This window comes from Sus scrofa, chromosome 10 (assembly GCF_000003025.6).
Source record: "Sus scrofa isolate TJ Tabasco breed Duroc chromosome 10, Sscrofa11.1, whole genome shotgun sequence".
Lineage (NCBI taxonomy): Eukaryota > Metazoa > Chordata > Mammalia > Artiodactyla > Suidae > Sus > Sus scrofa.
The window spans coordinates 35,717,751-35,735,908 of NC_010452.4; positions in this window are offsets into that span (position 1 = coordinate 35,717,751).

The following is an 18,158-nucleotide window of genomic DNA, read 5'->3' on the forward strand; positions in this document are numbered from 1 at the left end:
CAGAATTACTTCCTCCTTCAGAGACATACCTACTACTTTGGTTTGTATAATTGATAACTTTTACCATGCATCCTTCTTTATATATGTATGTACATATATTGTTTTATATTTATTTCATAATTTAAATAGCTATAAGTTATTCAGCACAAAGGAAGTATAATGTATTTACCATTTATGTAAGCCACTATGATAAATATACAAGCTGCTACCACACACATACACACATACAAATACATATATGTTTTGTGTAAGAATTTCTGTTTCCTGGAAATGTAATTGCTGCACTGAATTATATGTGAGTTTATATTACAAATGTTGATATTTCATTAAATGTGTACATTAATTTAGAAAAAGCTAATGCTTTTTTAAAATCGTATTGCTTCATCCAGGTAAAGTTTTGTTTCATCATGTATTCTCTTTCATGTCCTACAGAAATTTTTAATTAGTTTTCTTATAAATATCTTATACATTTTTTAGTTTAATACAAAATACTTTAAAATGCATTGGTATGAGAGGCTTTTCATCATATGCTCAATTTTGTTGTGGATATTTCATTTTATCACAAGTGCAGTTAATGATTGCTATACTTTAAGTATTGTTGTCCATATCATTTTAATTAGAAGCTTATTTTTCTTTCTAGTTTTTTTTAACTTATATTTTGATGATATACAATTGATGAATAAGTACATAGTTTAGCATTTTGCCAAGGAGGAAGTGAGGGGTATTGTTATTTGAAATCTAAATTTCTTTTAAGAAGGAATTTTGAGGAATATGCTTTAAGTATTATTTATTTATTTATTTATTTATTTATATTTATACAGCCACCCCCACAGCATACGGAAGTTCCTGGGCCAGGGGTAGAATCTGAGCTGCAGCTGCAGGGCTACCTGACAGCCACAGCAGCACCGGATCTAATCTGCCTCTGCAACCTACTCTGTAGCTTGCAGCAGCATAGAATCCTTAACTCACTGAGTGAAGCCAGGGACTGAATCCACATTCTCATGGACACTCTGTCATGTTCTTATCCCACTAAGCCACAACAGGAACTCCCTCAAGTGTTATTTATTTAAATAGTACACACTCTGAGTTTCCTGGAACACAGTGTGTGGAGTATAATGTTTGGTAATAAATTAAAAGAATGAGCAAATGAATTGTGATTAAACCAATGACTAGATAACTGAATATCCCCACCAAACCATATTCATTGGTGGCTGTAGCTAAGAGAATCTGTTAACTACAAAATGTCTGTTCTCCTTTACTTCCAGTTAACATGGCTAGACTTTATTTCTGACTTTTTCTTGTAGTTATAAATGGCTATGTAACCAATTTAGCCTAAGAGGAAGTAGAACAGAGGCCCCTAGTCTATTGGCACACCATCTTCATTCTTTCTCCCATTTCCATTGACCACAGCTGAAACAGAGTAGAAATCTCATGTGGAACATGCAGTACCCTAGGTGAGGACAAAGCTTTGCAACGTAGAGAATCTGGAGCAGGGCTGCTTGCAAATTTAGAATGCATACCCATAGTGGGACATGACAGAGAGGAAAACATGCATATAAACAAGCAACAATAACAACAACAAAACAATGCTACAATCTTGTCATTGGGCCTTTTTGTTACAGTAGCCTGCCTTAGTATAATACATAATATCACTTTTTTAGTTTTTCAGTGTTATTCCCCTGTTTACTATCTTCCACTTGAAATATCTCTACCTTGGACTTCACGACATAACACTTTCTAATTGCCCATGCCTCAGTAGCCACTGCTTCTTAGCTACTTTTGCTAGCTCCACCTTTTCTATCTAAATTCCAAGGCCAGAGCTTAGACCTTTGCTTAATTATCACTTGTCTATGAATGTTCTGGCCTGAAAATATCTTTCATATTTAAGGATCAAAATACTATAGTTTATGGAGATAGTTCAAATTATATTTCTAGTCTTTTCCTCTGAATTCAAGATATATATATATATATATATATATATATATATATATCTCCAATCCTCACTTAAATGTTAGTATAATATAGTACATAAAAGGATGGATTCTGTAACTAGCCCAGCTATGACACTTAATAAATGTGTAATCTTTGACAAATCACTTAAACACTTAAGATCGTAGTTTTTTTTTATAGTATTGTAAAAATAATAGGGGTTACCTCATATGACTATATTGATAATGGAATGAGTTTATTGAATCAATCTGTATATAAACCACTTTAAATTCTTTTTGGCACAGAGTAAAAAAATACTTAAGTTGTTATTGCTTTTTGAATTTTTCTTGGATATTTGACTGATATCTGAAATGTATCTAACACTGAAAATCGATTGTCCCCAAAAGCTTCTTTTTTTCCCTCCATCCTGCTCTGTTACAGTAAATGGCAGTCAACTACCATCTTTCACAAATAAGAAAATTGAGATTCATAGGTTTATTATATTCTAATATATATATGTGTGTGTGTATATATATGTATGTATACATGTATGCAAGATAACATCTTTAAATATACATACACACACATCTTTAAATATACATACACACATATATAAATGCATATAGATAGATAATAGATACATCTTCAATCAATACACTCCACTACACCATTTATTTTTGATTATTTTTAAGATGTACAGTTCTTTTAAAAAAATTATTGCCTTAGTTTTGAATATAGAGCAAAATGATTCAGTTTTATATATATACATGTATATAAAAATAAATATATATATATATATTCATTCTTTTTCAGATTGTTTTCCCATAAAGCTTATTACAGAATATTGAGTAGAGTTCCCTGTGCTATAGAGTATGTCCTTGTTGGTTGTCTCCTTTATATATAATATATAAAGATTTTATGTAATATGTATAAAATTTATTTATATATATTATATAAAATGTTATATAATATATAAAATAGTTTTATATGTAATATAAAAGTTTTTATATAATATTTAATCCCAAACTCCTAATTTATATTTCCCCTTCACATTTTCTCTTTGGTAACCATTAAGTTGCTTTTGAGATCTGTGAATCTGTTGGTTTCATAAATAAGTTCATTTGTATCATTTTTATTAGAATTCACATGTAAATGATATTATATGATAGTTATTTTTGTCTGACTTAATTCACTTACTGATGCTCTCCCCCCTCGCACTTGGCAACCACAAGTCTGTTCTCTATGTCTGAGAGTCTGTTTCTGTTTTGTAGACAAGTTTATCTGTGCCATATTTTAGATTCCACATAAAAGTGATATCATATAGTATTTGTCTTTCGCTTTCTGATTTACTTCACTTAGTTTGAGAATCTTTAGTTGTATCCTTGTTGGTGCAAATAACATTATTCCATTCTTTTTAATAGCTGAGTAGTATTCCATTGCATATATGTACTACATCTTCTTTATCTATTCATCTGTTGATGAACATATAAGTTGTTTCCATGTCTTGGCTATTGTGAATAGTGCTGCAATGAACATAGCAGTGCATGTTTCTTTTTGAAATATAGTTTTGTCTGGATATATGCCTAAGAATGGGATTACTGAATCATATGGTAATTCTATTTTTAGTTTTCTGAGGATTCTCCGTACTGTTTTCCATAGAAATTCTACCAATTTACTTTCCTACCAATAGTTTGAGTGTTCTCTTTTCTCCACACACACTGACGATTTCGCTATTTGTAGACTTATTAATGATAGCCATTCTGACCAGTGTGATATGGTACCTCATTGTAGTTTTGGTGTGCATTTCTCTAAAAATTAATGATGTCGAGCATCTTTTCATGTGCCTACTAGCCATCTGTATGTCTTTTTTGGAGAAATGTCTCTTTAGGTCTTCTGCCCATTTTTCAGTTGGTTCGTTTGTTTTTATCGTTGAGTTGTATGGGTTGTTTGTATACTTTAAAGATTAAGCCCTGTTGGTTGCATCGTTTGCAACTGTTTTCTCCTATTCCATAGATGCCTTTTTATTTTGTTTATGGTTTCCTTTTCTATGCAAAAGCTTATGAATTTGATCAGGTCCCATTTGTTTATTTTTGTTTTTATTTCTATTTCCTTGGAAATAGACCTAATAAAACACTTGTGCTATTTACATCAGAGAATGTTTTACCTATGCTCTTTTTTAGGATCATCAAGGTTACTGAGGTATAATTTCCATAGGATAGAATTTACCATTGTGGATGTAAATTTATATAAACTTTGATGTATTTATACAGTCATGTAGCCACAACCACAATCAAGATAGAGAATAGTTCCATCATCTCCAAATGTTCCTTTTTGCCCCTTTTTCATCATTTTCCACATCCCCAGTTTCTCTAAGTGCTGGAAAACACCAATCTGTTTTCTTTTTCTATAGTTTTGCCCTTTCCAGTATGTTACATAAGAGGATTCATAAAGTATGCATTTTTTTGAGTTTGGCTTCTTTCACTTGTCATGTTGCTATTCAGATTCATTTACAGTACCCCCTTCTTTATCACTGAATATTATTTAATTTTATGGCTACACCACATCTTGATTTTGGGCGTATATGTATTAACTAATATATAGGCGTAGCTTAGAGATATCGTAGGTTTAGTTCCAGACCCTTACAACAAATTGAGTATCACAATAAAGTGAGTCATTTGAATTTTTTGGTTTTCCAGTGTGTGTTAAAGTTACATTTATAGTATACTGTAGCCTGTTAAATTTGCAGTAACATTATGCCTAAAAAACAGTGTAATACCTTAGTTAAAAATACTTTACTGCTAATAAAATGCTAACAAAACTTCAATTTGTGAAAAATGCAACACCTGCAAAGCATAATAAAATAAAGTGCAATAAAATGAGATATGCATACATAATTTTGATACCTTGATCCCTTTATCATTGTGGGATTTCACATATATAATTCATATTTTAGGAACTTTAAAAATAGCAAAAATTAGTTTTTCAGTTTGTTTCTGTTTTAATCTGAAATTCAAATGCAACTTGAGTGTCTTTGCCTCAAAATATATCATGAGATTGCAGTCAAGCTTATGGTCAAGGTATCATCTGAAGGCTCAGCTTGAGAGAGATCTGCTTGCAAACTAATTCATGTGTTGTTTGGCAGTGTTCTTGGCAGTATTCAGTTCTTTGTGGTTGATAGATTGAAATAGTCAATTTTTCTCTGGCTATTGGCCAGAATCTTCCTTGAGTTCCTTGCCAAGTGGGACTCTCTAGAGGGCAAATCACATCATGGGATCTAACTTCCTGAAAGTAAGCAAGAGAACAAGAGAGAAAAAACATTCAAGATCAAAGCCATGGTCCTTTTATAAATTTATTTCAGAAGTGACATCCAATTACTTCTGCTATGTACTCTGTATTAGAAATGAATCAGTGAGTTCATTCCACACTCAAGAGGAAGAGATGATACATCATGAAAAAAAATTGGGAAATATTAGCAGGAATTTTAAAGGATGCCTACCACATTATATACCTTATTTTAATTAGCATTGCAAAGTATATCATTTTATATCACTCTACCATAACTTATATATCTCTTAATAATACAAGTTAGTAGTTTGGAGACAACATAGAGTTGAGTCTTATCTTTTACCTAGTCTGAGTAATTTAAATACATATCTTTTCAAGCTATTTAAATTAGTAACAGCAGGGCTCGAGAAATTATACGTAATGATAAGATAGCATAAGAATAACAGATACACAATTAATATGAATATTCAAACTCTGATACCACAGGTAACTGATCCCTCTCTCCAAAATAGCATGGAAAGATTGAGCATGTGTGAAATCATACCGTGAAACACTGTAGTTGTTAGAGCTTCTCAGAATGTAAGTTGATGGAGGAAATTTTAATGTTGGCAGTGCATGGAATACACAAAATTTTCTATGAGCACGGGTCTATCATTACACTTCATTTGCTGTGAAATGACCTCCTTGATTAGAAGCAGTGCTGTGTAAAACAACATACTGGTAGATAAGCCATTTTGTAAGTCCAAGGATGGTACAGCTTTGGCAGAGGTAGCCTGTTCAGGAAAGCAAATCTGTGTCCAGAGTAAGTATATATTCCAGTAAGAACAAAACAATATTGTCTTTCCACAGTAGAAGGGATTCAGTATAATCAGCCTGCCATCAGATAGCTAGCTGATCACCTGGCGAATTGGGGATTCAGTGAGGGACACTGCCTCTGGCAGATTGGGCAGCAAGCAGAAGTCATAGCCAGGTAGACACTGGTGAGTACAATTCCATGTTGCTGAGCCCTTGCTTAGTCTCCGCACCTGCCAACATGGTCTCTTTTTTCATGAACCCATTAGGAAACAACTGGGGAGAGAGGCTGGCTGATATCCACCAAATGGATCATTTTGTCCATTTTATTATTAAAATATTCCTGTGCTGAAGTTACCCTTTGATGAACATTCACATGGGATACTGTTACGACTTTTTTAAATGGAGCACAGGGTACTTAATAGTGAGCCATGATTCGACAACAGAGTACAAGAGAAATTGAAATAGAGAAGTTTATTACTCTCAGCTCCTGCAAGAAGTACATAGTGTACCTCAAGGGGCCACATGGGTTGGAGGTCAAGCCCAAATGTAGACAGAGAGAGAAACAGGATCTCAAGGTCTACAGGTGAAGTGCTTTAGGTTCCCCAGGCTAGGGACTGATTTAAAACTCTAAAGAGTCGGGTTTTGTTAATGCCCACAGTAGCCTTAACAAAGGGGTGCATAAGGCATACAGGTGCTGGGAGGCAGAGGAAACTATTAATCACAAAGGCTGATGGGGAATTCATATCAGAAACTTACATCTCCTTGTGACACTGCAGACCGGTATCTAGGGTATGCACTTGCATAAGGGGCTCGTGTTGCATAAGGTCCCTATAAGCCTCTTAGGCAAACAGAATAGTTGTTGAGGCAGCAATACCATGAAGTAGTTTAGCTAAACTAAACAGACACAATACCTTCACTTTTTTGGCCCTTTCAGAAAAGTCTATCCCCTTATTTCTTTCCTAAATTTCTATATCATAAACTTCCCAATCATGTTACTTCCAAGTTCCTAACCATACAGCCACATCATTGGCCACAGTCCATTTATTGGAATATAATTGTACATCAGGCCATTTTCTTCCTTGAGGCAAAATGAACAATAAGATGCACTGTTCAAAGTTCTCCTCACTGCAAAGATTTACTCTACCACCATCCCTCAAGAATACCCTGGAAAGGGACTCCAGTGCTGCAGCTCTCCACTTTCAAATGGTCTAAATACCATGCAAAACCATCTTTAAACCAGGCCTTAATCTTTCCTTCTCTGTTAACTGATCATCAGGGAATCCACGTGAGACTTTTGGTGCAGGCTATGAGAGAGAAGGCAGTTTATCAAGACTGAAGGCCATGGGCATTTGAGACACCTCTTCATGTAACTTACTTGTGCCTTCAGCTCCTTCTTGAGCTTGATCATTTGATAATGAAATGCTGCTGTATGCACCCAACTCTAAGGTTGGTTGGGTCAGATAATACCCAGTTTATGATGGGAAGCTCAGGTTGCATGCTAATTAGGTGGCCCATGGTTGAGTGTATCTCTGCTAAGTTCCAGGGATAAGCCAAGAATTATTTCTCAAAAGGAGAATTGTTATCCACAAAGGATGACAGGGCTTTGCTGCAAAATCCTTAGGGCCTCAGCTGTGATTCACTATTGTGGGCTTTCTGAAGATTCCAAATGGCATCTGCCTTTTCCCCTGACATTTTATCATCATTTAATATCCTGGATCGTATAGCCTAAGCATTAGAACAGCTTGCAGAACTGCCTGGATCTCTTTTAGAGGCCTGATTTTTTGGCCCTCATTCAAAACTAGCAGCTTTTCAGGTCACTCGGAATATGTTGCCTCCTATATCCAAAGTTCACTAGGCCTCTGTTTTGGTTTGGTTTGGGAGTGGCAGGTACAATAGTTTATCCTTTGCCGAAAAGAAATATTTCAACATGACTCAGACCACTGAAGTAACCCTAAGTTTTTGTTAAATCTATTTCCCACCCACTGACATGCAAATGTCTTGCTCTTAAATATGGAATAGTTGCCGCTTCTTGCTCGCTAGGTGCAGTCAGCATGTCATCAGTGTAATAGACCAGTGTGATTTCTTGTGAAAGGGAAAAGCTGATCATGATTCCTACAAACTAAAGTATGACTTGGGACTGGAGAGTTGATATACCTCAGAGGTAGGACAGAGATGGTGTATAACTAGCCTTGCTAGCTGAAAGAAGACAATTTCTGGTGGCCTTTATTAACAGGTATGGAGGGAAAAACAATAACAACACAATTTCCACATCAACAGTTGCATCAAGTACCAGGGGATGTGTTCATTTGCTCAAGCAGTGGAACTACGTCTGATAATGCAGCTGTAATTGGAGTTGCCACCTGGTTAAGCTTCTGATAATCCACTGTCATTACTTAAGATCCTTCTGCTTCTGCAGAAGCCAGATAGATAAGTTGGATGGAGATATGATAGGAATCACAACATGCACATCTTTCAAGTCCTTGATGATGGCACTAATCTCTAAAATCCCTCCAGGAAAAAGAGTGTTGCTTTTGGTTTACTATGTTCCTAGGTAGAGACAATTTTAGTGGCTTCCACTTAGTTTTTTTTTTACCATGATAGCTCTCTCTCCATAGGTCAGGGAACATATGTGGGAATTTTGCCAGCTGCTAAGCATGTATATTAAAATTTTGCATCCAGAAATGGAGAAATAATGGTAGGATAAGTTTGAGGATCCACTGACTCTACTCTGAGATTGACCTAAGCCAAAAAGTCATTGATGACTGACCTCCATGAGCCCCTAATTTAACTGGTGGACTAGAGTGATATGTTTGGTTTCCTGGAATCAGTGTCACTTCAAAGCCAGTGTCCATTAGTCCCTGAATGTCTGGTTATTTCCTTTTCTCCAAAGCACCATGATCCTGGTAAGAGGCTATAGGTACCTTTGGAGAAGGCTGGAATATTAACAGTATAAATCTGGTCAGTGTACTAAGATTCTTTCTCAAGGGTACTCAGCTTCCCCTTTATTCAAGGATTCTGAGTCTGTATATTGGCTCAAATTTGGGAATCAATTAGGGTACTTTGCCCTCTTGCTTTTATGATTCAAGTTAGACTTTTGTTCACTTCATGTAGGACTTTTATGGTTATACATAGCAAATGAGAATTGAATAGGCTTCCTCTCCATTTCAGTTCTAGGAACACTGTGATCCACTAGCCAATACCATAGATCTATGTAAGGCAAACAATTATAATTGCTACTTTGACTCTACTGTCCATGAGGGTAAACACATCTACCTTGCCTTTGGTGATTGGGTCCTGACACTTGGTCTCTTGTCACCTCAGAATACAATTATTCCTGTTGCTTTCAAGTTTCTTAATTGACTGGCTACAGTTACCACTGTAAGGTCTGGCCTTCAGAAAAGAGCAGTCACAGGACTCTTGAAGGATAATGTGGCTCCCTTCGCAAATATGTTTCTTTTTTCTTTTTTTGGCATTTGGAGCTCCTGGGCCAGGGATCAGATCCAAGCCACAGTCATGCCACAGCTGCACCAGTGCTGGATCCTTAACCTACTGTGCTGGGCCAGAGATCAAACCCACATCCTAGTGCTCCAGAGACACTGCCAATCCTGTTGGTTTACAGCAGTTGCTCCACAAATATATTTCTCATAGTACTGATGAAATATGTTTTCTAGCTCTCACAGTGTGGCCAAATAAATCTTAAATGACAAACACACTCTAACATTCAAATCTCCCTTAGCCTTTGAGTTCTTCCCTATACAATGAACCAAGGCAGATCCAGCATTCCCAACTCACTCACTGTGGCCCACCTTTGGCTGTATTTCAATCAACCAAACAAACACATTGTTAGATCCCTTTTTGACTCCTGCAGTACAATATTAAATGCAGAATCTCTGCTTGGTGATTCCATATCTAGCTAGTTAGCAAGCCAAACATCCATTGATCTATGTTATGTAAGGAATACATATAAAGAATCGGCTCATGCACTATAGAGTCTGAGAAGTCCCACAGTTCAACTTGTAAAAGCTGGAGGCCCAAGAAAGTTCCTGGTATAGTACCAGTTCAAGTCTAAAGGTCCAAGAGCCAGGAGAGCTGAAAGTCTAAATCTCAGTCCAAATGCAGAAGACCAATGTCCTAGCTAATCCAATCATGCCAAGTGTGCATACACTCTTCTTTGCTCAGCCTTTTTTTTTTTTTTTTTTTCTATTCAGCCTTCACGAGATTGGTGCCCATCAGGGAAAGCTGTCTGCTTTACTCAGTCTACAGACTCAAATGCTAATCTCAATCTCAGACAAATTCATGGGCACACCCAGAAATAATGATTAACCAGATATCTGGGTACTCAGTGGCCTGGTCAAGTAGACAAATAAAATTAACCATCACATTTTTTAGAAATCAAACTGATTTAATAGCCTAATATTCTCAGCTCTCTGATGGTCTCCAGAAAACCATGATAGTATTGTTCATCCTTTTGTTGCTGTTGTTGTTGTTATTTCAGGAGCAATGCATTTTCCTAGCTTTTTATATAAGACATGAAAGAGGAAATGCCAAATTTGACTTTAAATGTGTATATGCTCTAATGGCATGCCCCGGTTTATAGTCATCTAGCAGTTTCTAATTGAACTTAATAGAAAATTCAAACTTGTTACCTTGGTCCTGAATGATTTTTATCTGGCCTTCTTCTCCTATCTCTCTCTCTTTTTTTAACCATTCTTTTTTTCTTCTTATTCAGCTCTAATACATTGTACTACCTGCAGTCTGCTATTAGTTCTTCAAATATGCCAAAATGTTTATCACCTATGGCTCTTGTACATATTGTTTTCTCTCAAATTCTTCATCTCAGATTTTAAATAGAATTATTGATTCTGAATACTTAGTTTTTAGTTTAAATATCATCCTAAAAGACGTAAGACACTTTATGTCCATGCCATTTTGTTTCTTTAGAGGATAATTTCTTTCTTTTTCTTTTTTTTTTTTTTTTTTTTTTTTTTTGTCTTTTTGCTATTTCTTTGGGCCGCTCCCGCGGCATATGGAGGTTCCCAGGCTAGGGGTTGAACTGGAGCTGTAGCTTCCAGCCTATGCCAGAGCCACAGCAACGCAGGATCCGAGCCGCATCTGCAACCTACACCACAGCTCACGGCAACGCCGGATCGTTAACCCACTGAGCAAGGGCAGGGACCGAACCCGCAACCTCATGGCTCCTAGTCGGATTCGTTAACCACTGCGCCACGACGGGAACTCCTAGAGGATAATTTCTAATAATTATATTTCTTTTGATGTGAGTACTTAATGTGTTTGCTTTCCCAAAACAGGCATCTTGGGAATTGATACCAATTCCATTTTCCTCAGTGTTAAAACGTTAAACTCTTGAAGAGTTTTCCATGTATAGTAGGACATTTACAAATATTTATTGTTTGTTTGGGTAAGCATGAACCTTGTCATTTTTGAAATTCTTATGGTATATTGCTGGTTTCATTGGAGTCAAGGCTGATGTTGAAGAAAATCACTTTCCTACAGGATGAGTCAGCATAAAGATTAACTTAAAAGATCAAACAACATGTGGTATAGCTTTTATTTTCTTTTATCCTTGGCATAGTTTTGTTGTAATCCCATATGCTTAGAGCTGTTAATTTTTCCCTGTTTTACTTTGCTATATCTGTTGTGTCTGTTTATACTGCATGTATTCTCAGAGGAAGACACAAAAAAGGCCAGGGGTAATGTTAACAAAATATACACCATATGAAAAATTATTAGATATTGTGCAATGTAGTTTACATTGAAAGACATTTCTATGCTAATATTATCTATTCATCAAATGTATCTTTTAAAACAAGCCCACTGAATTATTTGTACATTTACTTAAGTCATATTCTCCATTTGTTTAATGATTTTTTTAATATCTCTTTTTTATATATAATGATTTTTATTTTTTTCCATTATAGCTAGTTTACAGTGTTTTGTCAATTTTCTACTGTACGGCATGGTGACCCAGTTACACATACATGTATACATTCTTTTTTCTCACATTATTATGCTCCATCTTAAATGACCAGACATAGTTCCCAGTGCTACACAGCAGGATCTCATTATTTAATGATTTTTAATAACATTTGAATGAGGCAGAATTTCTTTAACAGTGTTATCTGTTGTGTTGTTTGACATTGCTAACTTTACACTGTTTGTAAAACCCTTTGCTCTTACTTAAACTTCTTAATCTTAGTTTAAAACTTTTCCAATAATAAAATAAATAATAAAAAAAATAAAAAAATAAAACTTTTCCAATTAGCAGTTAAAAGAGTGTATATCTTCTGTACAAGCAACATCCAAAATTATGTTTCAAGTCCTGAGATTTATCTTAAATTCTAGGCTCTGCAGTTTGACCCAAAGTTGAACACTTAAAGACCTGAAGACTTTAGACTTCAGGAAAATTTTCTTTTTCTTTCTAAATACTTTCTTTCTTGTTGTCATTCATTTCTTAGAATACTACTTTATTTTCCCACCCTTCTTTAGCCTCCAAAATGCATGAATTTGGGAATTCATTCAGAATTTATTTTCCTTTGTTTCAATTATCTTCAATTTGTATGTTGTTTTAGTAGTTTTAACCCCATGTCAATCTTACTGATAAACATCTGCATCTCTACCTCCACTACCATAGAATATAAGGTAATCACCATTGCTTATTTAGATTTGTCTCCTCAGTTGCTTCAGTTTCTCAAAGTTACTTTACTTTCAAGATATTTATAAATTCTGCCTGATTATTCAGACCTGTTTTGAAAATGGCACTCAAGTTTTCCTTTAGTTTGCTAAATAAATATAAACATTTTCAAAGCCCAAAAATATATCTGCATTATGAGACTTGTCTCACTGGTTTATTTTAGGCTAATTCTCTTAAAAACTCTCCTAACAACCATCTTAATGGTAAAGGGGAGATTACGATTCAGAAATGCAGTCCAATATAAATGAATTGAGAATCATTCCTCTGAAAAGGCCAGCTTGAATAAGTAGTGTCTACTGCATTTTTCTTATAAAATAACCGAACTACTTGATATTTTCCACATTTTAATGAGAGGTGAGGTTATATTAACAGTTAAGATTCATTGGGCCAATGGTACACAGACTGTTCAATGTGCAGAGTGTTTTCTATCACTATATCATTCATTTCTTATAGGATTTCTGTAGGATTAGGAACTATTGGCTCTTTCCACACAGATGAAACCATGGTTTCAGAGTCCATTTCAACTGCTTTTTAGCTAATATGTGGCAGACTGAGAATTTAAATTCAGTTATTTTTTACCACAGAGCAAATAAAATAATTGTAATGAATACCTACTATGTCTTAGAAAACTTGTTAAACTTTTAATTTGTTTAAGTTTTTTATTGTAGTTGATGTACACTGTTCTGTCAATTTCTGCTGTACAGCAAAGTGATCCAGCTATACATTTGTACGCTCTCTATCATATTATCTTTCATCGTATTTCATCACAAGGAATTGGACTGAGTTCCCTGTGTTATAGAGCAGGACTTCGTTGTCTATCCATTCTAAATGTAACGGTTTGCATCTATTAACCCCAAACTTTCAGTCTATCCCACTCCTTCCACCTGCCCCCCAACCTGACAACCACAGTTCTGCTGTCCATGTTTGCAGGTCTATTTCTATTCAATGGATAGGTTTACCTGTGCTATATTTTAGATTCCCATATGTAAGTGATATCATATTGTATATTTCTCTTTCTGATTGATTTCACTTAGTATGAAAATCTCTAGTTCCATCTATGTTGCTGCAAATGGTATTAATTTGTTCTTTTTTATGACTGAGTAGTATTTCATTGTGTATATGTACCACATCTTCCTTTTTTTTTTTTTTTTTTTTTTTTTTTTTTTGCCTTTTAGGGCCTCACTCATGGCACATGAAAGTTCCCTGGCCAGGGGTCAAATTGGAGCTACAGTTACCACCAGCCTAAGCCACAGTCACAGCAACAGAGGATCTGAGCCACATCTGCAACCTACACTACAGCCCACAGCAAGGCCGGATCCTCAATGAGCAAGGCCAGGGATTGAACCCACATCCTCATGGGCCCTAGTCAGGTTTGTTAACCACTGAGCCATGAACAAAACTGCAACATCTTCTTAATCCATTAATCTGTTGATGAATATTTAGGTTGTCTTGGCTATTGTGAATAGTGCTGCAATGTACATAGGGATGCATGTATCTTTTTGGATGAAAGTTTTGTCTGGACAAATGCCCAGGAGTGGGATTGATGGATCATATGGTAATTCTATTTTTAGTTTTCTGAGGTACCTTCATACTGTTTTCCATAGTGGTTGTACCCATTTACATTCCCACCAACAGTGTAGGAGGGGTTCCCTTTTCTCACACCCTCTCTAGCATTTGTTATTTGCAGTCTTATTAATGATAGCCATTCTGACTGGTGTGAAGTGGTACCCCATTGTACTTTTGATTGGCATTTCTCTAATAATTAGTGATGTTCAGCATTTTTTCATGTGCCTGATGGCCATCTGTATGCTTTCTTTGGAGAAATGTCTATTTAGGTTTTCTGCTCATTTTTCAATTGGGTTGTTTATTTTTTGCTGTTGAGCTGTATGAGTTGTTTGTATATTTTGGAGATTAAGCCCATGTCAGTTGCATCATTTGCAACTATTTTTTTCCCTACTCGGTAGGTTGTTTTTCTGGATTTTTATGGTTTCCTTTGCTGTGCAAAAGCTTGTAAGTTTGATTAGGTCCCGTTGGTTTAACTTTTTAAATGTCATATTATCTAATGTGGATAATAAAATTCTGCCAGTTTAATTTGAGAGATGTTAAGGACTTGCCAAAATTTGTGCAGGAATAAGATATCATAGTTAGAACTCAAGCACAGGTCTTGTGAGCCCCACGACTATAGGCCACATCTCCACTCTGTAGTTTTGGCTACATTCAGGTAAACCCAAGATTATCACTCTACTCCCCCCCCCCCACACTAGCTTAGAAGACTCCACAACTGCTAAACCTTCTTAAGTAGTGCACTAAATTTATTTTGAAAATCTCCAGTGATGAAAAATTGGGAGAAAAGTTTGCGGTAGGAAAGTGTTTGTTTCCTTTTCCTTTTCCGTAATAACTTTGCCTGACATTTGGATTATAAACCTGAATTTTTGCTGAATTTCAAAATTTTATAATCAAATTCATTTGAAATCTTCATGTGTTCCCAGTGATATTTACTTATTATTTATTTATTTATTTTTAAATTTCCTCATTACATTATTTTTTTTCTACTGTACAGTACAGTGACTCAGTTACACATATATGTATACATTCTTTTTTCTCACCTTATCATGCTCCATCATAAGTCACTAGACATAGTTCCCAATACTGCACAGTAGCAGCTCATTGCTAATCCATTCCAGAAGCAATAGTCTGCATCCATTACAAACTCCCAATCCACCCCACTCCCTCCTCCTCCCCTTTGGCAATCACAATATGGATTACTACTCAGCCATGATAAAGAACAAAATAATGCCATTTGCAGTCACATGGATGAAACTAGAGACTGTCATACTGAGTGAAGTAAGTCAGAAAGAGAAAGACAAATACGATATGATATCACATATCAGGAATCTAATATACGGCACAGTGAACCTTTCCCAGTGATATTTATATTTCCATAAGAAAGTAAACATTCCATCATGGGAAAGGATTAGAAGAACATCCAAGGTATGGCCTTGTCTATCATATTTGGGGGAGAATTGTACTTTATACTAGGTTTCTTATGTCAAGTGTCCTAAGATGAATAATGTGGATTTCTCTGTGCACACATGCTTGCATTTACTCACGCTTTTGGTTTTTCAAGAAGCATATATCAATTATTTGGCATTCTGTTGACCCTGTAAAGAGGGTTATAAAGATAAATAAGATAGTTTTGAGACAAATTCAAATGAAGGGTATAGAAAAATGGAATTGAAGTTGTTAATTCTTGGATGCATATCCTATTTTTTTTTTTTGCTATTTCTATGTTTTTAACATATGAGATATATGTAACTATAGAAGATGGGAAGGCAGAATTAGTTAAGATAGGAGACTAAATAGGAAAAGAGTCATTAATATAAAGTAGGAAAATATATAAATGATTATTATTATAAAGTAATGATGTGACATTCTGAAATGGATAGAAGAGAAAAATTTGCAAGAGATTCATGAAAATAGCATCACATTAATCTCATGTGCATTTTTATATTTATTATGCAAGGTATTGTAAAACATACATTTAGCTCTATTGCTGTCAAAACTCTACTAATGTTATAAAGATCTTGAGTGCCTGAATTTTACAAAAAGCACTACTATTTAGGAGTATGGAAATGGTCACAAATAATTTTGAAGTGAGAGTATGGGTTAAGTAAACCAAAGATGCCATCCAAGTCAAAAAAATAATACAACCTGCATGAATCACCATTTCAAAAATATCCAATTCATGTTCAGAATAACCATTGTGATATATTAATATTCATTTCATTTGAATAGATTAATATTCATTTCATTTCAAAGTGCTTCTGTTAATAATCCATATGAACCATAAGTGAAGAAATTTGATATTATTAGCAATCAAGAAAATTTTCAAAATAAAATAAGAGCTAGTACTGGTAGAGTTGTGACAAAATTAGCATATTCATTTATGCATAGCATAAAGCCATTAAGCTTAATCTTTGACATCTCTACATTTATGAATTTATCTTAGTAAAATTCAAAAGAAAAAATCCACCAGCAAGTATAATCATACTGTAATTTCTAACTTAATATGTGTAGATAATAATATGGGATAGAGTTATTTTAAACTGGACCACCACAGCCTACATGATACATAGTGACTTTTGGCCAAGGTAGGAAAACTATGATTTCTAGGGCAACGATGACTTTAAATGGCTTTTTAAAATTTTATATTATTTTGTGGCACCTGAGGCCAGTTTATGTGTTGATGAATTTCACCTGGTATAACCAATTTGAGAGTCTGGCTTTGTTATCTGACCAGAGAGGCATAAAGGACCTCATTATAAACTATAAACTCTCTAAAGTCAAGATACATCACAAAAATCTTGGCAGTTCAGTTTGGAGCTGGAGCTGGTACTTGTATGATTAGGAATGAACTTCAGGATCTAGCACCTGGATATCTCTTGGATACCCAATGTTGTACTCTATCCTTTTAAAGGCCTTATGTGAGTAAGCTCTAGGGAATTATGCAAGGCTTTCAGTTATTCAAATGTGTAATTTTTTTGCACTATATATGGAATATACAAAAAGCACATTAAGTTCAAAATTGGTATAAATGCCTCACTAGAGTGATAAATTTAATTACATATTTTATTTTAAAAATGCAAGTTTTTACTATAATGTTGAGAAAAGTCAATCCTAAAGGATGATCTTACTACGTACATTTAAACTATATGTAACAGTGAAGTAACACATTTAAATTGTGTAAGGGTAATGCTTATCATTGTTCTAAAATATGGTTAATTTCTATTTCTGCTACTGATCTTTACACTGCATGGAAAAAAAATTAACTCAAATTTTAATGTACCCTGAAGATTTGTTGATCTACTTTGAAATGGAACATACTCAACTTATTAACACTAATATAGTGGTAACAAGTAAATGTATCTCCTATCTAAAATTTTCTGCAATGAAGTAATAGAAGACATGCTATGAAAACTGATTATACCCAGTTTTTTTTTTTTAAATGTATTATTACTACCTTTCTAAGTGATCAGTTTCTAAGTTATCACAACCTAAGGAAATTCATGGTACACGAGCAGAATAAAAGCATTTCCTTCTGATTATTCTTATTTATTAATTACAAAATATTCCCCACTCTTATGTCCAGAAAGGAAAGTCTTCATTAACTACATGTATGTACTCAGTTCTTTTCATCTTTTTACTAATGAATTCAAAATATTAATTCCCTATTGCATGTTGGTTTCAACATATTTGTCTTAAAAACAGTGGTATAAAATAGTCCATAAATGGCTTTCATTGCTTTTGTTGTAAAACTTTTATAAACTACCTTAATTAAGAATTCAGTAATAACTATTGGATGATGTTACCATGGATGCTTCTTTCTAACATGTATGTTGTTATTATTTTTTTAATTTCAATATGGAATCTCTCTACC